Raw genomic sequence first — 15,817 nt, 5'->3', positions numbered from 1 at the left:
AAACACAAGACACAAGTCTGTTAGTCAAGGTACACACAAGTCTCAAGTCTGTTAGTCAAGGTACACACAAGACACAAGTCTGTTAGTCAAGGTACACACAAGACACAAGTCTGTTAGTCAAGGTACACACAAGTCTCAAGTTGATTAGTCAAGGTACACACTAGTCTCAAGTTGATTATTCAAGGTACACATAAGTCTCAGGATCATTAATCAAGGTACACACAAGTTTGAAGTTGATTAGTCAAGATAAATACAAGTCTCAAGGTAATTAGTCAAGATAAACACAAATATCAAGTTGATTAGTCAAGGTACAAACAAGTCTCAAGTTGATTAGTCAAGGTACAAACAAGTCTCAAGTTGATTAGTAAAGATACACACAAGTCTCAAGTTGATTAGTCAAGGTACACATAAGTCTCAGGATCATTAATCAAGGTACACACAAGTTTGAAGTTGATTAGTCAAGATACACACAAGTCTCAAGTTGATTAGTCAAGATACACACAAGGATCAAGTTGATTAGTCAAGATACACACAAGGATCAAGTTGATTAGTCAAGGTACATACAAGTTTGAAGTTGATTAGTCAAGATACACACAAGTCTCAAGTTGATTAGTCAAGATACACACTAGTCTCAAGTTGATTAGTCAAGGTATACACAAGTCCCAAGTTGATTAGTAAAGATACACACAAGTCTCAAGTCGATTAGTCAAGATAAACACAAGTCTCAAGTTGATTAGTCAAGGTACACACTAGTCTCAAGTTGATTAGTGAAGGTACACATAAGTCTCAAGTTGATTAGTCAAGATACACACTAGTCTCAAGTTGATTAGTCAAGGTACACACAAGTCTCAGGTTCATTAATCAAGGTACACACAAGTTTGAAGTGGATTAGTCAAGATAAACACAAGTCTCAAGTTTATCAGTCAAGATACACACAAGTCTCAAGTTGATTAGTCAAGATAAGTCTCAGGTTGATTAGTCAAGATAAGTCTCAAGTTGATTAGTCAAGATAAGTATCAAGCTGATTAGTCAAGATAAGTCTCAGGTTGATTAGTCAAGGTATACACAAGTCTCAAGTTGATTAGTCAAGATACACACAAGACTCAAGATGATTAGTCAAGGTACAAATAAGTCTCAGGTTCATTAATCAAGGTACACACAAGTTTGAAGTTGATTAGTCAAGATAAACATAAGTCTCAAGTTGATTAGTCAAGATACACACAAGTTTCAAGTTGAATAGTCAAGATACACACACAAGTCTCAAGTTGATTGGTCAAGATAAGTCTCAGGTTGATTGGTCAAGATAAGTCTCAGGTTGATTGGTCAAGGTATACACAAGTCTCAAGTTGATTAGTCAAGATGCAAATTGTCATGATTATGTCTAACTTATTGTCAATTTGGCATTTCGTAATGAGTCAACGTTAATGTTAGTAAGGCTGGTGATAAATCTTAATAATTCACTCGTGCATTTGGAAAACCCCTTAATACCAGTAAGTTCATCGGGGTTTTAATTAGTCTTAAGTCTTTTAGATATCCAGAAATAGGTCTTCATGTTAATGAATTAAATTAGGTTATTCATCTCCTACAAACTTACATAATTTAGTAGGATCACATTAATATTGTACAAAGAAAATTCCATATATGTACCCACGTGACACAAAAGTTTCAAGTATTAAATAAATATTGTCACGATATGAGAAATTTTCTAAGTCACGTATCCATAACAATAATAAGCCTACATGTCAATTATTCAAGTCATGTAAAATAACATTTATTGATATGTGTAAAGAAGTAGTCTTATAAGAATATAAACTTGTTTAGTCATCCAAAAATTTAGTAGTCACTTAATCTTCAATTACCTCCTCTAACGAAGTTGGAAGGAGGCTATGTTTTACCCCTTTGTTTGTGTTTTTGTTTGTGAACATCTTCCTGGCCACAATTTTATTCGTAGATTAATGAAACTTGCACGGATTAACTGTTATGTAAAAATTGGAATTTATCAAATTTTGGAAGGTCAAGGTCAAAAGTCAAGGTTAGGGTCAAGCAAAATGTCCAATTCACGTAATCAACCATAAGTTTGGACATCATTGGCACATAGACTTCAAACTTGGTTCATATTTGAGTGTATGAAAATCCACGCCAATTAATACATGTTAAGGTCAAATGTCAAGGTCAAGGTCGAGAGATAAACTGCCTTTCAAGAAGTCTGCGCTCTATTGAGTGCCCCTCTAGTTTAGTTAGTCAATTAATGCAATTCTTGGTAGACCATTCAAAGCCAATTAATTATTCCATAGATATCTTCCAGATACTACAGTATTACTAACCCTCCATATAGCCATGCATAATTCTTAAATATATTTGCTCATTATAAATGTCTTCTTTCCTCAAGCCGGTTAACCACATAATAGATAGATAGACTTTCAAGTTATTAAGTCATACTATGCATGTCTCTTATCAAATTATACCACACAGTCTCAAAGTAATTCATCAAAGGCATGTGCAAGTCTAATAGTGAAATTAGTGAAACCTTTAAGTTATTGCATAAGAAATTTATTTTATTTTTTAATAATTGTTAGCTTCTTAGATATGCCATATATATATATATATATATATATATATATATATATATATATATATATATATATACATATATATATACATATATATGTATATATATATATACATATATAGATATATATACATATATAAATATACATATATATATATATATATATATATATATATATATATATATATATTTATATATATATATATATATATATATATATATATATATACATATATACTGTATATATATATATGTGTGTGTGTATGTATATTCCAGTTTATTACTCATATTACAATCTTGAAATAATTTTATATAATTACACACAAATCCTTAAGTCATTTAGTTGAGTATCATCACAAAAGTCATTTCATTCTCCGTTGTAAGAAATTTAGTCCTGTTTTTTAAAGGGCGCTCACGAAGGGCAGAGGCAAGGGACACTGACATTGCCATATCAAGCAAGACAATGCCTAGAGACTGACCATATGTACATATGATCATTGTCCATGGCCCCTCTCCACCCAACTAGGACCAAAGAGGGCCAGGCAATGGCTGCTCATGACTCAGCAGATAGACCAATAGGCTCCCCCAAATCCCCCATCCTTAGCTCACAAGGATGGTGAGGTTGCACCGATCAAAAGAACTAACGAGTTTGAGCGGGACTCGAACCCCATTCTAACGATAACCAGGCAAGGACGTTACCACCGAGCCACCACAACCCATTGAGCACTTGGTCATTGTAAATAGTTAATAAATCGATTAACCATTACCTTTAATCATTAATTGATTAATTAGATATTCAGTTATTATCTATAATGCTCAAGTTATTTCCTGAAATCACAAAATTCATAACCTCCGCCAACGAACTTGGAAGGAGGTTATGTTTTCGCTATTGTGTGTGTGTTTGTTTGTGAATAGCTTCCTGGTCACTATTTCAATTGTAGAGTAATAAAACTTGCTGGGATTAACTTTTATGTAAAAGGCTGGAAATGATTAAATTTTGGAAGGTCAAGGTCAAAGCTCAAGGTCACGGTCAAGCAAAATGTCCAATTCACGTAATCAACCATAACTTTGGACATCGTTGTCATAGAGACTTGAAACTTGGTTCAAATTTGAGTGTATGATAATCAACGCCAATTAATACATGTTAAAGTCACAATTCAAGGTCAAGGTCGAGCAAAAGGTCAAGAAATAAACAGCCGCGGCGGAGGTTTGCACTCTACTGAGTGCCCCTCTAGTTTGTGATAATAGATTCATTTGCTGAAAACATAGAATTCTCTGTCATTTTTTCGTGGTGGAAAGTTAATTTTTATGGTTATTATCAATAATCTTTATATAACTTCAAAAAACCACAAAATTTCTTCAAACATTAACTATAAAATAGTTAATAAGTAATTATGTATAATCATTATGTCATTTCCTGAACTCAAAGGATTCTGTTTCGCATTTGGTCAGTGTGAAAAGTTAATACGTCATTTAATTCTTACTTTTAATCATTAGGTCATTTCCAGAAATCAAGGGATTCACTGTCATTTGGTTATTATAATATGTTATGCTAATTAGTCACTCAATAAACATATACGAGTGATACTCGAGTGCCATATGTGGATGAGATCATGATGAGGGGTAGATGGAGATGGTTTAGACATGCTCTTCGCACTCCCCAAGAGAGATTAGTCAACCAAACCTTTAACTGGGCTTCACAAGGCTCTAGAAGAGTTGGAAGACCCAGGCCTACATGGCTGAGGACTATGAAATGTGAAGTAGGAGATGATGAATAGAGAAGTATTGATTTAAAAGTTCAAGATAGAGACGACTGGCGAAATCTAACCGAGGCCCTTTGCGTCAATAGGCGAGGGACGAGATGATGATGATGATGATGACTTATTCATTCAGTCATTATCTATAATCCTCAACTAATTTCATGAAATCACAGAATTCCGACTTTTAATTCTTTATTCGAAAATATTAATAAGTAATTCAGTTATGATTTATAATCCCCAAAATTACCTTGACCATTCAGTTAATATAAAAAGCTAATAAACCACTACCCAATATTTATAATCCAGAAGACACCTCCTGAAATAGCAGATTTTCTTGCCTTGTTAATTATTAGAAAATTACCTAAAATCAAATGGCTCCCTCTATCACTGGGCCATTGTAAAAAGTTAATAAGCCTTTTCATCAATATCTAAGATCATGAATACTCCAAGTCATTTGACTATCATTTAAATTGAATGTCATTTTTCCATCATTTACGTTTTGATAAATTCAAGTTTACAGAAGTACCTGTCATATTATGACTTGTGGTAGGTTACAAAGTTAATCAATTAATTCAAAAAATTTCATAAAAAACTTAATCATTTAGTAATATTAAAAATTTTGGACCCATTAATAACTGATCATCCAGTCATTTAATTTATTTTGAAATATTTGAAATATTTCGAAGTTACTTGAAGAATTCGCACAATTTCCTAAGTCCGTTGATGATCGGAAAAGTCCTTAAGTTACTTTGACACCACAAAAAGTCCTTTACTTACTAACTGAATATGTCAAATCCAATAAGTTGTTTTGTCCGTCACTATAAAAAGATCTATAAGACATTTAATAGACCGGTTGCCAACGCAAGAGCCCGTGCTCAGCAATAAGGGCTGAACAATCTAAGCAAGAAAGAAATTTAATATATCCATACACGTTCCTTAGTCTTTTAAATAACGAAAAAAGTTGCAATATTTCAGCCAAAGCAACAGCCATATGCTATGTGGTAGTTGCAAAAAGTGTGAAATATATCTAATTAATCAAGAATTCTCATAATTTCGTTATTATACAAAGTCCAAGATCCTTTCAACTATATCGTACAAAGCCACTAAGTCATTTGCTAATTATCAAAGAGCAATAGCGTTATGTTATTTGAACATTATGGAAGATACTCGGTTACTTTGTTACAAGCTCAAAAATTGCTTCATAACCTAAAGTGTTCACCAAAACCATTAACCAGGTCATTAAAAGGGTCATTGATTCATTTAATACTTAAATATGCATCTCTACCACTTAATCTAAACAAAACTTTAAAGGTCCTTTAATTACTATAAAAATTGCATTCGTCATTTCATGCATTTAAACATTTCCCGAAGTCATTTGGACATTATCAAAGTTTATGTCTTTAGGTCAATTGGTTATTTTGAAAAATGTACAAAAGTTATTAAATAGATTCATAAAAGTCCCAAACACCTTTAGCCAAATTAAAAAAGCACAATATAAAGGACTAATGAGTTATGAAATTAATTTATTAAAGTTTCTTGATCATAAAAAACATTCAAGTCATCCGGTCATTTATAAGAAGTCCAAATATCATTGCATAAAATTAAAAGTCCCTGGGCCCTTTCATGAAAGATATTCTAAGTCCTTTGTTATTATCGAAAATCTAAAGTTATGTAGTTATTAAAAAATATGATAAGTCATATATGCAAAATGGTTTTAATTGCTACCATGGTTTGGTACACATGTTGATCCAATGTCCCCGCTGAAAAAGCTCTGGTTCCAGTTGTTATTTCATACTTAACAAGCAAATCTATTTAGTAAGCTAGTATTGATAAAATAGTTGATGAGAGGCACAATAATTTCATAGTTGTGTATTTCTCTAGAATACAATATGACCTCAGGAAATGCATGGTGATTGTCAAGGTCACTGTAGCTACACTACAGCAGGGTTAAAAGAATTCTTTTAACCCTGCACTACAGAGACCTGTTAGTGCTGGGTTGTTAAGTGTCGCAAGTTGTAGTTCCTCATTACATTACTTCTTTCTGTCCGTTTGATCTCTGCCAAACATTACACAATGAACTCCACTATGATTTTATGAGTTAAACAATCACTGAATGTTTGGTTCCCGTACGTCATGCGACCCTTTTAGCAAGTCACTTGATCATTGACGCACCATCACAGATAACATGATAAGGTCAACTTAAAGGTATACTTTATCACCATTGCATTGAGTCAGAGAGAGAGAGAGAGAGAGAGAGAGAGAGAGAGAGAGAGAGAGAGAGAGAGAGAGAGTTACAAGGATTCTGGATGTCCTACTTCACGCTTCATAGTCCTCAGCCATGTAGGCCTGGGTCTTCCAACTCTTCTCGTACCTTGTGGATTCCTACATTCAACTGCCAAGGTTTCGCTGTGCTCATCTTCTAAAGCTTAGTTGCATCAAACCTAGGTATTCTATCTACATTTCTGTTGGGTGCTTTCAGTTTTAATCTTAGTGTGGCAATGAGGAGATGGTGATCTCTACCAATATTTTCACCTCTATAGCTTCTTGCATTTCTCAGATTCCTCTTTCTCTCTTTTTTGATGGCTAAGTGATCTTTTGATTTTTGTAATTGCCACATATGAGAGAGAGAGAGAGAGAGAGAGAGAGAGAGAGAGAGAGAGAGAGAGAGAGAGAGAGAGAGAGAGAGAGAGAGAGAGAGAACTTATGTTTAAGAAAGACTTTTCAGTCGGGATAAAATGCATTTCCAAACTAATCAAAATAATCTATAATTTTCTCAACAAGTTGTTCGTAAGAATGGTATAGCAAATAAAACAACAAATGTACCACATAATTATAAATTGGAATAATTATAATTATATAATTACGGATGTATGAAATTACACTGAATTTACGTTCGTGTAATTTCCCCCCCCCCCCCCCCCATCACAACCCTCACAGCTATAACAAGTACTCCCCCCTACCGTCGGCCTCCGTCCTAACAACCAAATATGCAAGTTTTCTGTACCTGACCTTCTGGAATCTATAGATATTGGGGGTTACAGGAACAGTAGACGATAAGACATAATGTATTTGTCTGTACACCTCGCCTAATCATAAAAAGAGCCTCTTTGATAGCAAATACAGTACGGCTTTTGAAGCCATCAAAGATATTACTAATTACCAAAGTTGACTAATGAAAGTTCGTAACACATTCAGAAATGCGATAGCAAATATAAAGGATCTTAGACGATCATCCAAACTATTTTAAAGCAAAGAAATTTTTAAATAAACCTAGTTTTCTGATACGGTTTTTTTTTCCAAACAATTAACAATCATAGGAAAGGACTTAAAAACACTGTCTAGAAAGCTAAGTTCAAGGGTCAATTGATAATTTTACAAGGATCATAACTCACCTTCAGTCCTTATGGTGTTACACATTTTACATTTCTATTAACCTTACGTCATCCTATAAAATAACCATCGTACCTGATTTCATAAATATAATTTTTTGAAACATAGACCCTCGAAGCTTTGAATTGTTCTATCATTAATTCCTAACCATCATCTAATGTTAGATAACACTTCAACAATATAAATAATTTGGCATACTCGATGAACAAAAGCTTTCAGTCGGAAAATCAAAATCTATAATTGAAGAAGGGCAATGCAACATTGCCACAATCATAAACGACTAACCTCTAAAGAAGTCTGTGCAATTCTTCGTCTCAACACAAAACTAACTATAGGCATATGTTGTAAAAATGGACCAATGTTAACAAAAGCTTTGTTCAGTGCCATATTTTACAATAGAAATTGTAAACAATTCTTGAACTTCAAATTTTACTTATAAAACAATAACAATTGTTTTTCTTTCATAAGTGAAAGCAATGATCTGTATAAATAAACTTAATGCAATCAGTTAAAAAACTAAAAGGTGTTAAAAAATATCTATTTTGATACCGATACGGTAAAATTTCCGAATGCTTTAACATATTATCGTTGTGAAAGTTCAAAATGATCGCAATATGTTATTTTGATTCTAAGTAATGATTTTTGAAAATGAAATTAATTTTAGGAGGCAAAAAATAACTTCAATCAATATGGTCACCGCAAATATTCCGGGCAAAATAAGCCACACCCCCAGATGACGTCATAGCCAATCACGTTGTCCTCCACGTTATCAGCGGTAACAATACATCTTGTGACAGCTGTTAACGCGGGAGACAACATGATTGGCTATGACGTCATCAAGGGGTGGGACTTATTTTGCCCGGAATCCTTGCGGTGACTATAGGTTGTCATTACTGAAAGATGTACAATATATACAGTATATGCCTGGAAAGAAGACTTAATGAATAATCAAAATCAATAGATGAGCTGGGTATTCAAAAGCAAAATTATTAGAAAAAAAAATATAAATTATCTATCACGTTTGAAATTACATCAATATTTTTTGTTGAAAAGTTGTAACAGTTAACAATATTTGCATGTTTAATCCTACGACAGTTTTGTACTTAATATAGCTACAGTTGAATTATTGTAGCCTACACAATAAGATGGTTAATAAGTGTTCATTTGTAGTCATTACTGGAGGCAAATCTTAGTATAACGAAATCAGTTGGTTTTCATCATTGTGTCGACGGAATTAGAATAATTAAATCTGTTAAAGTGTTATCTTATACAAGAAATAAAGATGTTTGGGGTTGTATTAAAGGGTTGCCACATTTGTTGTTGCAAATTAAGATAGTTTGAGAACAAGGTATATTTATATATGTAGAACCAAAAATGAATATGAGTAAAATCAAGATAATGTTCAATGAAAATGCAGAGACAACAAATAAGGGTTACGGACGAACCTCTAGAGATTGTTAATGAATGTACATACTTAGGACAGAGAGGAAGTGTTTCCCAAGGACAATAGACCGAAATTAAAAGGATAAACATGGGATGGAGAGCATTTGGTAAAGGAAAAAGATTATGAAAAATGAAATACCATACTCTCTCTAAAAATAAAATTATTTAATCATATGGTCTTACCAGTAGTAACTTACGCATCAGAAACTTAAGAGCTTTACTAAAGCCTTAGAACATAAGCTACTTACAACTCAAAGACCTCAGGAAAGAATAAAGATGGGAATAACATTAAGAGACAGAAAAAGAGCAACATGGGTACAAGAACAAACTAAAGTAGGGGATATTTTAGCAACATGCAAAAAAATAATAAATGGACATTGCAAGACATATTACGTGAATAACAGATAATAGATGGATAAGACGAACAACAGAAAAGGTCCCTAGATATGGCCAACGAAGCAGAGGAAGGAAGAGAAGATATTGGATTGACGAGCTAAGAAAATTTGCGGGTATAGATTGGCTTAGAAAGACCATAAACAGACGCGTGTGGAAGGACATGTCTGAGGCCTTTCTTCTGTAATGGACTAGTAATAGCTGATGATGATATCACACACACACATTATATATATATATATATATATATATATATATATATATATATATATATATATATATATATATATATATATATATACATGTGTATATATGTATATATGAGTACATATATTCATGCATGCATGATGAAATGAATAATACGTTAAGATAAGAAAATAATAATTACAATAAACAATCATAAACATATATATGTGTGTTTGCGATCTCGCTTACGCACACAAATGTGTGTATAATGGAGAAAATAATACATTGTAAATATATAAAAATTGCAAACGGACTCTAACCAGCAAATAAATATGTCCTAAATGAAATGAAAATGAACGATTATTTATCTTATATCCTTAATATAATTAGACAAGGAAGGATAATATGGATTAATTATTTTTTACAATATGCTTTGCCAATCACATTCCTTCAAGAAAAAAAAATCGTTATCAGAAGTCACTTCAGAAACTGATAATCTAAAAGACAACGCACTATATCTTATACTGAATACTGACACACCTTGAAATATCTGAATGATTCGGGAACTTTATCTGTTCATTCTTCATATCTGTGTAATCAAATTTCATGAACAATGCCAAAGTGAAGAGAGAGAGAGAGAGAGAGAGAGAGAGAGAGAGAGAGAGAGAGAGAGAGAGAGAGATTTTCTTATCAACGTCAACGAATACATAAACAGACAAGTCAGGAATAAGGAGTAAGGATGCGACAGGTATTATTATTATTATTATTATTATTAAGCTACAACCCCAGTCGGAAAAGCAGGATGCTATAAGTCCAGGTTTCTCCAACAGGGAAAATAGCCTAGTGAGAAAAGGAAACAAGGAAAAATAAAATATTCTAAGAACAGTAACAACATTGAATACATCTCCTATATAAACTGTAAAAGCTTTAACAAAACAAGTGGTAGAGAAATAAGATAGAATAGTGTGTCCGAGTGTACCCTCAAGGAAGAGAACTCTAACCCAAAACAGTGGAAGATCATGGTACAGAGGCTATGGCACTACCCGAGACTAGTGAATAATAGTTTGATTTTTGAGTGTCCTAACCCAAGACAGTGGAAGACCATGGTACAGAGGCTATGGCACTACCCAAGACTAGAGAACAATGGTTTGATTTTGGAGTGTCCTAACCCAAGACAGTGGAAGACCATGGTACAGAGGCTACGGCACTACCCAATACTACAGAACACCGGTTTGATTTTGGAGTGTCCTTCTCCTAACCCAAGACAGTGGAAGACCATGGTACAGAGGCTACGGCACTACCCAATACTACAGAACACTGGTTTGATTTTGGAGTGTCCTTCTCCTAACCCAAGACAAAAGGAAGACCATGGTACAGAGGCTATGGCACTACCCAAAACTAGAGAACAATAGTTTGACCTTGGAGTGTCCTAAAGAATTACAAGGAGCAACAGAGAATGAATGTGAAGTAACATCAATTTCATGAATGCAATGCGTCCATCCACTTCGAATCAGGTACGATTATATCACAATACATCCACCTAAATGGAGTCAGGTACGTCACTCTGGCAACCACTCTAAATAGAGGTAAATTATAATAACGAATGACACAAACCTTTGATACATTCAGCTAAAAACCCCTTGAAGGAGTAAGCCGTAGTTCATGTCAATCATTGAACTATACCATTCTGTGGTATCTTATTACATCATTCTTCATATAAAAGAATAAATGCCCAGTTCACTGTATAGTTATTTTATCTACACAGTGTACAGAACTGAAAAATATCATGGCTTTGACAATATGTACCCGCTGCTGATAAATCACAGATCCGTTTCTTGTATGGCACGGTTTAAAAAAAATTCTCCAACTCTTTAGGAACAGTACTTTTCAAATTCACAGTATAACATTTCGCACTGCCTGCATGAAATTAATGGTCAATATAGCATTCTTAAAGAATAAGTTACAAGAACATTCTCGAGTAATGCCTGGGAGAGCTTCCTTCGGCATTGACAGTGATGCCCTTCCAAAGAAAGCCAAATGCCAAATAAGCAATAAAACTTATAAAAAGAAAAAGCCAAAGGGATTATTAGCAGGATGCAACTCTTTAGAAATCAAAGTCTAGTAACGGCGCCGGATAAAATTTGATTCCAGTCTTAAAATTTTTGGTAACAAGCCATGCCACGGATTCCAATATACATTATAATAAATAAAGAAATAGTAATTTATATAATGCCACTTCATCTCAGTCACTGGCACTCGATATTGAATAAAATAAACCTTAATTAGAGTCTTTTATCAGTCATTCCAGCTCGTCACCCATATAATTTGATTTCTCGTTAGGATCTGTCCTGGAAAACCATATCTTTTCCAATCTCTTCTCATTGGAACTTTGTCTTGTGAACGGTTTAACAAATGTGTCTTTCATATAAGGACTAAATATCATTCTTTAATAGTATATGCCATTTTGTCTTGTCAGTTATCAAAAAGTCAGTAGATCTAAAATAATTGTGCGTAAAAACCAAAGCTTGTTCTTGCCGAGAAAAGTCCAGTCAAGGTTATTAACTGGAAAGCATACTTATATTTACGTAATTTCGTAAAAGTTTCGCTCTGATGCTGCAACCTAAGCCATATTGAGCTTTGAAGACTCTTACGTATTAATAATTTCCATGTAGTTTCTAAGTAGCTTAAACACTTGTCCATAACAATTACGAGTTTCATGACGTAAGTTATTCCAACTCCTTCCAAGTGTTAAGCTGATCTTTAATAAATAAAAAAGTGTTTTGAGGTCAAATCCATACAGAAAATGCCACTGGTGCTTTGTCAATCATCAAGACAGTCACAATGTCTACTCGAGTCATACGAGTCTGTGTCATGTCTAGAAAGCAAGGGATAGACATAGGGCCAACCTAAGTCATGAGGATGAATACTGTATTCAAGTCAGTCAAGTCATAAAAGTCTGTTGTCAGTCAATATCTGTATTTGCAAATCAACAGGAACAATAAATACTTTGTACATCACCTATATCAGGTCAAATAAATAAGTGCCATTTCGTCTTAGGCTACAGGTACAACGGAAAAGGTTGAAGGTAAATGGGATCACACGTCACGTGCTACCAGGTGTCCTCTTTTTTCGGCCAATCACAGCTTGTCTCGGCTTCATTCCATCGGCCAATCACAACTCGTTCTTGGAGAGCGTGTTTCTAGAAGACATCAACTCGGGTACATCGTACTTGCCTTCAATAATACTGGGCTGAAACGAAAACAAAAATCTGGAATGAATGAAAGAGTAAACGTGATATACACTGTTTAATAAACCCGTAAATTCAATCGGAAATTCTCCGTAAAAATATACGGTTCATAGCCGTATTTCAGTAAAATCACGGTCCAGGTATATATAGACCTTGAGTAAAATACAGGCGACCGTAATGTTTACCCTACTTTGTTATTATCTTTTACGGGTTGGTGACCGTAACATCAATTCTTTACGTCAATATATCCGTTTTTAAAACACTAAATTCTTGGCAATATTTATTCCAGGATTTTTACTGTTTTCAAGGCAAATTTTCAACAGTGTAATAAAAGGTTCGAGCAAGTATTTTCAGATTTTGATTATTTTCACCATATAAAAATAGATAAATTCTTATTGATAGCAATAATAGATATTTATGTAGAAAAAAAATATTTTGTGCAAAATAACAAAAATATCAAATATAAAAACGATTTCATACTTCACAAAAACTAATGGGAAAACCAGTTCATACCTCATTTTTTGAAGGTTCAACGAAAGCCGAATCGTGCATACGTCGACGTCTATTGGCAACAATAAAAGTATCAAATCCTACAGGTATTGGTCCTGTAAGTTGTGGCCTGGAAGAGGTAGACAAGCACGATCAGGATTAAAAACTCACTTGTAATACAAGATACATATGCGAATGAGATAGGAAAGCTTGAGGGGCTGTAGCCCCAAAGATTGAGTGTTATATATATATATATATATATATATATATATATATATATATATATATATATATATATGTATGTATGTATATATGTGTGTATATCTATACACATATATGTATATATAATGTATGTATATATATATATATATATATATATATATATATATATATATATATATATTATATATATATGTATATATATGTGTACATATATATATATATATATATATATATATATATTATATATAATATATATATATATATCCTACTACAACACCTTTTGACGCAAAATGACCTCGGTTAGATTTTGCTAGTCGTCTCTATCTTGAGCTTTTAAATCAACACTTCTCAATTCATTCTCTCCTACTTCACGCTTCATAGTTCCCAGCCATGTATATGTGTATATATATATATATATATATATATATATATATATATATGTATATATATATATATATGTGTGTGTGTGTGTGTGTGTGTGTGTGTGTATGTATGTATATATAGATGGATAGACAGATAGATAAGTAAACATTCATGTTTGAATGTGTATATATCATATCCTGCATAACTGAATAGGTGTAGCCATACCTAGCAACTTGATTTTGTTTGCAATTGTAATTAATATTTCAAAAACAAAAAAATATATGAAAGAAAAAGAAAATCATTATCATTTATTAATGAACTTGAAATGGATAACATTCTAAATGCTACAACAACTGAGCCAAAATTAAATCCAAAGGAAAAAGCTCATTGTGCAAACTTTCTTTAAGATATTTCTGTTTTGGATTTTCCCGTTTATCAGCAAAAACAAGCATCGCCTAAAACACATTAGTAAATAGAGAGTGACTTCACTCTATGGCCGTCTCATTTACATATTTATAGTATAAGTGCGGCGATTTGATTTCTGACTAGAAAAGCACTGAGTGCAGACCTCCGCCATGGCAGTTTATTTCTCGAAACCAGCTTGCATTACCCTGAATCAATTTAGACCGTTGGTGTATTTGAAGACTGTGACAACCGTGTGCGAACTTGGGGCTAAGGTTAGGGTTACGTCGGTCGACCTTTTGCTCGACCTTGACCTTGACCTTTGACCTAGGCTTTTCAAAATTGAATCACTTTCACGTCTTAACATAACAATGAATCCCTGAAAGTTTTACTACTCTGTGATTAAAATTGTGGCCAAAAGGTTATTCACATCAAACAGACAAACAGGGGGAAAACAACCTTCTCCCAAATTCGTTGGCAGAGGTAATAATCTGAAGAGTAATTCTATATATATATATATATATATATATATATATATATATATATATATATATATATATAAGAATTTAGAAGTTGATGAACTTTACAAACTTTTATATATCAGATGAAATTTCTCTCAAAACTGAAAATAATAAATTATTATTTTTTCTAATATACCAAATCTCCATTATCAATTTATGCTGTTTTTCCCCACAGGGTACAGTGACCAATTATGATATAAAATGAAGTACATTATGTCCTTTTTAATCATAGTTCTATCCCAATCATGAACATTAAAATTGTAAAACAATGTGGTATGTTAAACTTTGAAAAAAAATATTTCGTTGTAACTATTTTTGAACGGAGACAAATATATGTACGCCTACACATTTCAAGACCTGCATTCCTTTAATTAAAATATTCAGCTTACCAATCCTAAATACTAACCACATTTTTTCAAAAAAGAAAAAAAAATCATTTGTCTTAGCAAATAGAAAACTAAACTCCAATTTCTCCACAAATAAATAAAATAAATGATAAGCAATAGAACATCTCTTCCGACGAATATTACCTGAATTTCATGATTGTTCTCTTGAGCGAATAGTTGTATCCCGTCCAGGTGTACCAATTCACACCGTCGGCGAAGGAACGGTGAGGTCCCCCAAGGTACCAACCGTTCAGGTTAGCGTCATGGCAGTTTCCGTACCACCAGGCTCCCTGTGGAAACAGAAGTCAATTAGGCTTGGCAATTTCTCTACACACGTTTAAAGGTTTAAAGGCCACTCATGAATGGCAGAGACAAGGGACAGTGACATTGCCCTATCAAGCAGGACAATATCCTAGAGACTACCCACATACATATGATCAGCACCC

The 15,817-nt window shown here is 33.3% G+C and overlaps 1 pseudogene; it reads right to left on the bottom strand.

Annotated features, from left to right (window-relative positions):
* LOC137616288 (microfibril-associated glycoprotein 4-like) overlaps positions 1 to 15,817 on the bottom strand; it is a 208,855-nt pseudogene that overhangs the window by 153,836 nt on the left and 39,202 nt on the right.

This window comes from Palaemon carinicauda, chromosome 22, assembly GCF_036898095.1.
Source record: "Palaemon carinicauda isolate YSFRI2023 chromosome 22, ASM3689809v2, whole genome shotgun sequence".
In the NCBI taxonomy this organism is placed as follows: Eukaryota; Metazoa; Arthropoda; class Malacostraca; order Decapoda; family Palaemonidae; genus Palaemon; species Palaemon carinicauda.
This window is presented reverse-complemented; position numbering and strand designations above follow the sequence as displayed.